We start from the raw sequence: 10,129 nt of genomic DNA on the forward strand, positions 1-10,129 counted from the left end.
TATATATATATATATATATATATATATATATATATGTACGAGTTTCCATACTGTTTCACCTCTGCGAATCTCACTGGCCTGTCAAGGCAAACGGAAGGTTAATATAGAGGACACTTGCTCATTGTATTGCATCGCAAGATCGAACCCAGGCCGCTTTCGTATAAAGTGAATCCTATAACCACAAAGCAGCGACTGCACCAGGTCATACTTTTATCTCTCCAGCGTTCCACTGCTGTCAGGAAAGAGAAAGAGAAAGTCAACATGAAAGTTAATGAAGAATATTACTCATAATTCTTCTGTTTTTTTTTTTGTTCTTTCTTATTCTTTGAAAATCTTTGTCTTCTGGATCTAGGACGTTCCAGATATTGGCTCTTCGAATCTTATTATTTTCTCCATTGTTCGTCTCAGGAATGTTAATATTTAGAAACTTGTTTTGTAGTCAAACGTAGATTGATTTTCTTATTCTTTGACGCAGTTTTCTTATTTCATTTCTAACATAAAGTGCATTTCTCTTCAGTGGTTTAAAATATATTGGTAACTGTTGATGCCTGAGGCATGATCGTGTTATTTAATATCTTTTTTTTACTTGAGAATCTTACTCCAAGACATGATTTTTCACATTTATCTTAATGAGTCAATTTATCCTTCCATTACATTTCCTATTAAAGCCCAGCTTTAAATGTGTTGCTTTAATCTTAATTGAAATCCGATTCTTGACAACCCAGTTTGATGAGAAGTGTCTACTCGAATTCTCTATTTGTTTTATTGAAATATAAAACGCCTATTTTGTGTGGAGCTACAGCAAATAAACAGATGGCAAAAAAACATTGATATAATTTCATTTAACTTTAAGTTATTACGTGTAAAGATCGTAATACAAAAATTTGATGAATACATTCAAATAAAACTAAAAGATTAATGAATGCGTTAGAACAACATTGCCAATACAAATTATTAATATGGTTAATTCAAGGCAGGTGAGAAGATACCGGCATTTAAAAGCAAAACGATATAATTTAAAGAAGTTAATTTATTGTCGACGTATCTTGAGGTCAGGCGTCAAGATATACGACCTTGCTTTCTTTCGTATTTCATACACCGTTGGAGTGAAGGCAGTGGATTGGTAGATCCTGACTACTATCACTAAAACAATATTTTATTAACAGTCATTATTAGAATTAAGGCGACGAGCAGGCAAAGTCGCTAATACACCGGACAAAATGCTTAGCGGCATATTGTCTGTCTTTACGTTCTGAGTTCAAATTCCGCCGAGGTAAATTTTGCTTTCATCCTTTCGAAGTCGATCAAAATAGGTACTAGTTGAACGCTGGAGTTGATGTAATGGACTTATCCCCTCCCTCCAAAATTGCGTGTCTGAGGAGTACTCAGCCACGTGCAGGTTAATTTCGTAAGCAGGCTGTTGGATCAGCTGTAACCCACGTCATTGCAAAAGGCAGTATGTTGAGGTGGTTTACCACAGATTTGTTTTAATCACAATCCATCAGCTTCGCCAATTCTTCGATTGTTTGACTTGGAATTCGTGAAGAAGTTGATTCAATCGCTCTTCCTCGAACTCAGTTGGCTGACCGGTGTGTAATCCGTCCTTGAGGTCAAAATTCCCATTCTTGAAGTGCGACAACCAACGGCGGGCAGTACTTTGAAGCACTACTTCTTCGCCATACACAACAAAACCTCACGAGCAGTTTTGGTGGGATAAATCCTCAATTAAATGCTAAAAGCAAGTGGTGTCGAAAATGCTCAGTTTTGTCCACTTGATATTGCAATTTAATGATCTGAAAATACACAGAAATCAATAAAATTAAAAAATCAAAACACACTATCTTGTAGAAAAAAAATTTTTGCCAATGCATTTTATTTCTGCAAGGATTTCATTTTTAAATTTAGAAAAAAAAAAAACGCTCGTCCTAATACATATTTCCAGGATATGGATTGTCGCCGCTGACAAAACACCAACTCTTGACCCGTCGACAAACAGAATGGTATTGAAATAATTCCGCATGATGCAATGCTTCTAGTAATTTGACGAAAACTATAAAGCAGGTTGCTTGCCTAACAGTTTTCGTCAAATTTCAGAAAAGTGCTCATTTCGTTAATTTAGCCATCAGCGCTCCTATCCAGTTGATTGCAATATTATAACCATTGAAACTTAGGTAGTTGGTCTTTGCAGATGTTTCCTTGGATTAATCCAACCTGCTCACTATGTATGTGAAGCGGCATTGCTATGTTAAGATTTTTCAGTGTTGTTTCGTACGCTTTAAAATAGCATTTCTTATGTAAATAAATTGCTGTAATTTTAATGTAACACTTACATATATTACCGTCAATTGACCAGACTTCTTCACTATGTGTGAGAAGCATTGCAGCGCTGTCTATTTTTTTGGGTTCTTTAGAACATGTTAAAAATATCCTTTCTATGAATATAAATTAACAGCTGTTATTTTAATGTAAATTATATTAAAACATCGATCGAAAGCGCCAATTTTAGATCGAAAAGATTAACTGTCATTAACATAGCATTTGCAATAAAATGTGTGTGTGTGTGTGTGTGTGTGTGTGCGGACGTGTATGATTGCGTCTGTGTGGTTGTGCAGATGTGCACGTGCAACTGTGTGTAATCAAAGAAATATTCATGTGCATATTTTGTCTTTACTTTCTTTTAATTTTTTTTTTTTTGGTGTCGCACTTCGACAGTTCAATGGCTGGCACTAGTAAACCATTACAGCAGTAAAACAGACACTTGGATTTTAATAAATATTATTTGATCGAAGTAAAAGCGACATATATTTCTGACAACGACAGACCAATCCTGAGGACTTGTTTATTTAGAAATTATGCGTAAATCTGTTCAGTTTGTCTAGTAAGAATTAAATAAAGTTGAGATGCATCTACCACATATAGATCTTTCAAGCGAACAGAAATTACACAAGACGTTACAACTGTCATCTTAAGACTTATTTTGAAAATTTAGTGTTCAAATAAGGTCGTGATTAAGGCCATCATCCTTCTTCGAAAACAAAAATCTGTTTACTTTCTTTAAATATAGAAGCTGATTATTATGAATTAGAGGAGCTTGTTGTTTGAACCAAATATAGAAGTATTTGGTTATCTTTGCATGTGAAAATTTGGAGGATTGGCAATTCAATCAAACAATTGATTTCGCTATTATGTAGAACTACACTCTGTTGAAAGGAGAAAAACAGTAGGGTAATAATAAGTTATAATGGACAGGAGATTAACATCTGTTGGTATAAACCCTTGTAGATTTTTCTAAAGGTTTGTTGAAAATTACTGTGTGCGGTTTTGTGATCAAGAAGTTTTCTTTCCCATAACATAGTTGCAGTTCAGTCCCACTTCGCGGCACCTGAAGAAAGCAATGTTAAATTCATTTATTCCGATTCTACAAGCTTTGAAATAAATTTCTGTAATAGGAGACTGAGTAAAAACAATGTCGCAACGCCGCTTGTGTCTGGGAATCCTATTCTTGGCTAGTATTTGTAATTCGTTTCCCAGTTTGACCCAACCGTCTGGCTAATCTGAGACCTTAGCAAAACCCATTCTGTCCTCGCTATAATCATTATTTTGACTGCGAATATAACCTGCGAGCTTGTATTAGACTTTCGCTAATTCTTTTATGTATTCACAATCAGATATAGACAGCCTGCAGCAGTGGCTTACTCTCCTAGAAATAGTTATCAAATATTCCTTAAAGAAAGAAGGACATATTGAATAATGTGGTTCTTCAATACTACACAAAACCTAAAATAAGACAAGATTTTCATAGCCGAAATGCAAACTCTTACACATATTTTAAATCATAAATAAGTCGATTAGAATGAATTTTTATATTGCTAGGCAATATTAAGCGTCTCAAACCTGGACAGAGTTAGTTGGGAGTTGAATTTGAATCACTACCCAGTGAAATGAAAAACATTGAGTTACTTCCCCTTGCATTTGTATTAATCTCTTTTGCACTTTTTCTTTTCTTTTGATCATTGCACTGTAGCAATTCTGGAGCACCATACTCAGGTTCAGAGCTTCTCAGATCTATTCTAAGACTTATTTGAAATTTGGTATTTATGTAGCTTGTAGGCGAGCTAACAGCAGTTGTACATCAGTGTGAGAAAATCACAAATACGCACTCATATATATATATATATATATATATATAGATATATAGAGCAGAGTATTGTAGTTCGCTTGAAGCATTGTGTATTGTTTGTAAAGAATAAAAAGTTTAGAATGGTACAACAATGCACTATAAAACAAAAAAATGGGTTATATACCTGTTGTAATTTGGTTATCTATAGTCCGATGATGTTTCGGAATTACAATTCCTTCTTCAGATCTTCTTAGCTGGAGTCTCTGCTATAGCTGGAGTCTCTGCTATAGCTGGAAGCTTCCGAAAAAAGAAAAGCCGTTGGAAAACTGATTATAGCAGAAACTCCAGCTAAGAAGATCTGAAGAAGGAATTGTAATTCCGAAATATCATCGGACTATAGATAACCAAATTGCAACAGGTATATAACCCATTTTTTGTTTTATAGTGCATTGTTGTACCATTCTAAACTTTTTATTCTTTACATATATATATATATATATATATATATATATATATAGAGAGAGAGAGAGAGAGAGAGAGAGAGGGGGGAGAGAGAGAAGAGGGAGAGAGATGGAGAGAGAAACAGACAGACTGATAAAGAGACGGATGATAGATAGATAGATAGATAGATAGATAGATAGATAGATAGATAGATAGATATAATGCGATTTTTACCCCCATGTGTTTTTTTTGTATCCCCGTGAAGTAAAGGTCCTAACCACACAATCTCAACAACGCATATGTTATAATATTTCTTTTCTTTGGAGCAATCTTGAAATATATTTTACCGTTTACTGAATTTATTTTTGTTGTGACTATTTTGGAAATGAAAAATAAAATTTTTTTAAAATCACTTCGTGAGCAAACGCAGAGATAATCGATAATTGCACGTTTAAACAAAGACGTTTGGAAAAAAGCAATCCATTAATAACAATTTTATGTGAGTTACTTTAAGTAAAATTGTAGTTAAATTTAATAACGATGACAAACTGATGAATTATTTTTTGACACCTGCGTTTGAAATCTTCACTTAACCCTTTAGAAAATAACACGAAAGTAATTCATTAAAATTGGTGCCCCACGATCAAAATGTCGGTTAATTCAGGCCGTTCAGGTAAAAAAAAAACTGCTAAATTATATCCACTAATTATATGACACATTTTCATTTTGAAATTAGGTACAAATATTGATATCGAGTAACATCGTCGAGTATAGTAACCCCTATAAGGTAATTATATTTAATTGAGCCGGATCGTTATGTTCTGAGATTAAAATTGAGCGAGATGAACGTTTCTTCTTATTCATCCAATGTCGATAAATTAAAATATCAGTAAATTTCTGGGGATTATGGTATCGACTTTGCCTCTGTCCTTAAAACTGCTGTAATTGTATCTAAGTTAGAAACCGATATATATAATCACGCCGATGTGACTATATTGTCACTGAGCTTGCTAAAAATAGAAACTAAATGACTCCCAATCACAACTTACTGCCCTAAACAAAATGAGACAATGGAGTACATCATGACCGGGAAAAATAAACGGGGTCACCACATTTGTATCTGATTGATCAAGAAATATCAGACCTAACAACTGACTGCAATTGCCGGCCTTCTACCTAAACTAGAGATAACAATTTAATGATGTATCAACCTTGTTAATGACTCGAAGAGGAAGACTGTCTCCGCAGATTTTGAAAATCTGCAGTCAGAACATTGGATATCGTAAAACATTTAGCGTAACAGTTTCTCAAATAATTTTATATTTTAGAGAACATCTTTGAATCTTAAAGTACCATATTTTTCTTTATGGAACCTAACATTACTAGAACGTTGCGAAACCAGAAACGGGACTCTATTTGATCGATTTTCAACGCCAAAGTATCGCACATCATAAGATTGCTTCCTAACAAAGATACAAAGCTACAGATTTTTGCTAGGAAAACTATTCTATATTTGATTAGTGGTATATTTTAACAAGCCTATAAGGGTGAAACGAAGTAAATTAAACCGTCGGGATTTGAATGTATTCAGATCGGAAAGCCACAACACTGAAAGGCATTTTTCCCATCGTTTTAACAAGTCTACCAATCTATTCTCTCCTTATACCAAAACAATATAGATTTGCGCTAAATTATTGCAGTAAAGTTTCTTCAAAGTAGAATCAGCTGCTACACAAGCTAAGGTCAAGTTACCTTTCATGAAGCTACCGCGTCTATCGTCCTCCAACTCTTCCACTGACACTCACAAATATCCAAATATCACTCAATCGCTCACTGTCTTATTTACTTATGCTCTGATATGAAATCGTCCTTCACTCCGTCTCTCTTTCTCGTTCATTCTTCCTCTAACCTTACACTGTCCTTCGTCCCTCGTTCTCATTACCATACACGTGCACAAACACATACAGCCATTCACTTCTCATACATATACGTACATGATGCATTAAACAGAAAGTTTTGACGACAGGTAATCGCCGATATCCACGCACAACTATCCTTTACATTTTAAATCCAACACGCTCTTCAGCATCGCCACCATGTTTGGATTTATCTGCATGAGTATATACGCGTGTGCATATACATACATACACGCATACATACAAACGTACATTCACACATATATACAAAAGTACATACATGCATACATGCATACGTACATACATACTTACATGCGTACATACATGCATACATACAGAGAGACATATATACAAATATATATGACAGAAAGTGACAGAGCGAGGGAGAGGGACAGAACCGTTCCATATACAATGTCATCAGTATTTACATGTATATTCTGTCTCCCCCTTTCTCTCCTCTTTCACTTTGTCTGTCATATATATATAAACATACATTCATATACACATAAACATATATAAATCACACACACACACGCACACTCACACGCACACATATATGCATGCATGTATCTTTTGAAGCCTTTCAGCAGTGAAATTATAATCTTTTCATAAACATCCAAATGCTGTCTAAACTAAACACTTTAATAAACAATACACACACACACACACACACACACACACACACACACACACACCTACACACACATACACACGGGCGCGCTCATAGGCATGTATATGCCTGCATGTCTAGTGAAATATGTATATAATTATGTCTATGTGGGTGGACCTGTAGGAGTGTGGAGGCTGTATCTATGCAGGTATGAAATATATAATAATCGAAATCATTTTATCGAACAAACGTTTGTTATTAGTAGAAAAAGAGGAAACGAATTTTAAAATATTTCCTAAGAAATAAAGATGGTATGTAATATTATTTTCTCGGTGATTTTAAACGAATGTTTGCAAACATTATTTTAACTACCAATATATTTATCACTATTATGCTTACTTTTTAAAAATAAATATTATGTAAACAGTTAAGAAACACCATGAATTAATATCCTACATGAATTAATAAAACGAATAAGCATTGTATCTCATGATAACAGTAGAGATTACATAACAAATATAACAAGAACATCAATGCCGAAAACGACAATAATAATAGCGCTACACTAGCATAACATTTAAATATAGTATTTCTAAGCAAACGTTTGCATTTACTTTGTAACTATGTATTTACATTTCACTTAAATATATCATATGAAACTAAACATTCTATTAATAAAGTGAACAGTGTAAATAGTAACTCTTGCTCATAATGTTTCACTGTTGCTATGAATATTACACACCTTCATTAATTCCTGTTCTAAGATTTCTGTCTATTTTAATATTCTAACATCGTTGATTTGCATCTAAAAAAAATATTGGCCATTTATAAAACTCTCAATTTAGATTCAATTTGATGTAATAGCTACTATTAAACATCAGATCAAACCAAACCAGTTTTAAATTGTTTATGAACAAACAACTAGTTCTTTACTCTTCTATGATGTGATGTTATCTGTCTTCGTTTTCAGAAATATTGGATAACAGCATTGCAAATGGAAAATAATAAAAGTGAGCTTTCAGTAACGTTGGTGATGTTTGTCGTGGAACGAATAATTGAATGTCAAAGTAAACAGTATTTCAAACTTCGATTTGAATCTGTGAATGATTTTCACTAAAATGTCTGCATACTTCTTTTGTTATTCTAAGATCTTCTGTAAGCGAGTAAAATTATGATTCCCTGAGAAGCTGTAATAAAACTGAAACATGTCAGATAGATTATCACATTTACAAAAGATCAGGACCTGGAGGCAGGTATTTATCTTTTAAATTAATATGAAACTCGGATTTTAGTCCTTGATCCTGTTGCCATGAATTGTTATTGAAGCTAAATTTGATTAAACAGTTCTTGTTCACACCTAATGTGAATAGTTCTTGTACGATAACACGTACTTCATTATACGTTCTCCGCGTAGAAGGTACACCAAAAAAAAATTTCTCGTATCAATATTTGTTTCTCATGTTTATTAGGTGGTGAATTGGTAGAGTCCTTAAAGCGACGGATGAAATGACTCGTGAGAGTTGTTTGGAATCCCTTTGCTCTGAGTTAGAATACAACTGAGGTCATCTTTTCATATCTTCCTTTCGGGGACGAGAGGAATTCCCAAAGGTAGGTCGATGGATTGGCTGAAGGCTTCGACGATCGACGGTGGAGCAACGTGTGTTACAGTATTTGATTCAGGTCTTTGCAATTTAAAAACAACGCCTGTGATGGCACGGGTGCCAAGATGTACTGCCAAAGACGATGGTCTTTCCCTTGGTTAAACCGCAGGGTCAAGGAAAGGGGAGACGTGCATGAATCCGAAACTGTCAGATTTTCTGAAAAATGTTGCCTAGCTTTGCTCATATATGTGCCGATGTATGGCCGGTCTTGACCGACGAAGGCCTTTCAGCGTATAAACATGAAGTTTTGTTTGTGAAAAATCAATACACGTATCTATGAAATATCTGAACTGTACCAATTTTATTCTCCAATCAGAAGGATGATCTAATAAATACTACTTCAAATGTTAAGTTAGGAAGGAAACGACTAAACCTGATAGGCGAGCATGATTTAGCAGCATTTTGCAGCGTCAGCGACTAGATTTGAACACGCAAGATTTGATACACAAGTTACCGTTTTCTCCTTTCACTCATTTTCGTTATAGTATTTCCTCTCCAACAACACCAGTGCACTGAATCTGGCAGTGATAGAAAACGTAATTTGTACACAAACTCGAGAACTCACATTGGAGAGGAGGTACTATTTGATTAAATCGAACCCAGTACTTGTCGAAGCAAATCAAGGTCAAGATATGGTTCAAATTCTTGACAAGAAATTTCACCTAGCGTTTCTAATAAATTACTATGCTAATGCTCACTTTCATTTCACATCTCTCTTGTGCTGCAAAGGCTTGTTGTCTGCACAAGAAATCAATATACTTTAATCCAGTAAAATGTTATTTTCGATTGAAATAGTATGTGGATCGCTCTGTGTTATATTTCTTTTACATCTTTCCAAATAGTTACATTGTTAGACGTTAGCAACAATTCATGTTAAACAACTCTGGTCTGACAAAATTATTTTACACTCAAACCAAAACTGAAACATTTTACGTAATTGTTTCTAAGAAACGACTACGTAAACTAATGATGTCCATCTTTGTAACCTGGCTAACCTTGAGAAGATTTCATTGGATTAAACTTAATGCCGAAATATTAAATAATCCTAAGTTCATTATTCTGACTCTCTCTCTCTCTCTCTCTCTCTCTCTCTCTCTCTCACCCCCTTCCTTTCCTGCAGTACTGAAATGAAGATTTTGCTGTTTTTGTTATCAGTGTGCTTTATTTTCTTTTTAAATTCTGTAAAGTACGAAATATTGTTTTAAGATATATTATGTGATGAAAGGCAGTTTGCGAGAAAGTTTATTAACTAAGGAATGATTGACGTTCTTTATTAATAAATGTCCTTTATATATTTATATGTAATTAAGCATATTTTGACTGTTTCGTTTACTACGCCTCCAGAGTATGTATGCGCAAGTTTGAACATGTAATTGTTTGT

The 10,129-nt window shown here is 34.2% G+C and overlaps 1 long non-coding RNA gene across 1 annotated transcript in view; it reads right to left on the reverse strand.

The window, feature by feature from the left end:
- Window positions 1-1,000: 1,000 nt before the first annotated feature.
- LOC128249038 (uncharacterized) overlaps window positions 1,001-10,129 on the reverse strand; it is a 43,801-nt gene continuing 34,672 nt past the window's right edge. Inside the window, exon 3 of the long non-coding RNA XR_008265138.1 lies at window positions 1,001-1,793. This is a non-coding gene — a long non-coding RNA (uncharacterized LOC128249038). The remainder of the gene's footprint in view (window positions 1,794-10,129) is intronic.

The sequence above is a fragment of the Octopus bimaculoides genome, chromosome 11 (assembly GCF_001194135.2).
Source record: "Octopus bimaculoides isolate UCB-OBI-ISO-001 chromosome 11, ASM119413v2, whole genome shotgun sequence".
Classification (NCBI taxonomy): Eukaryota; Metazoa; Mollusca; class Cephalopoda; order Octopoda; family Octopodidae; genus Octopus; species Octopus bimaculoides.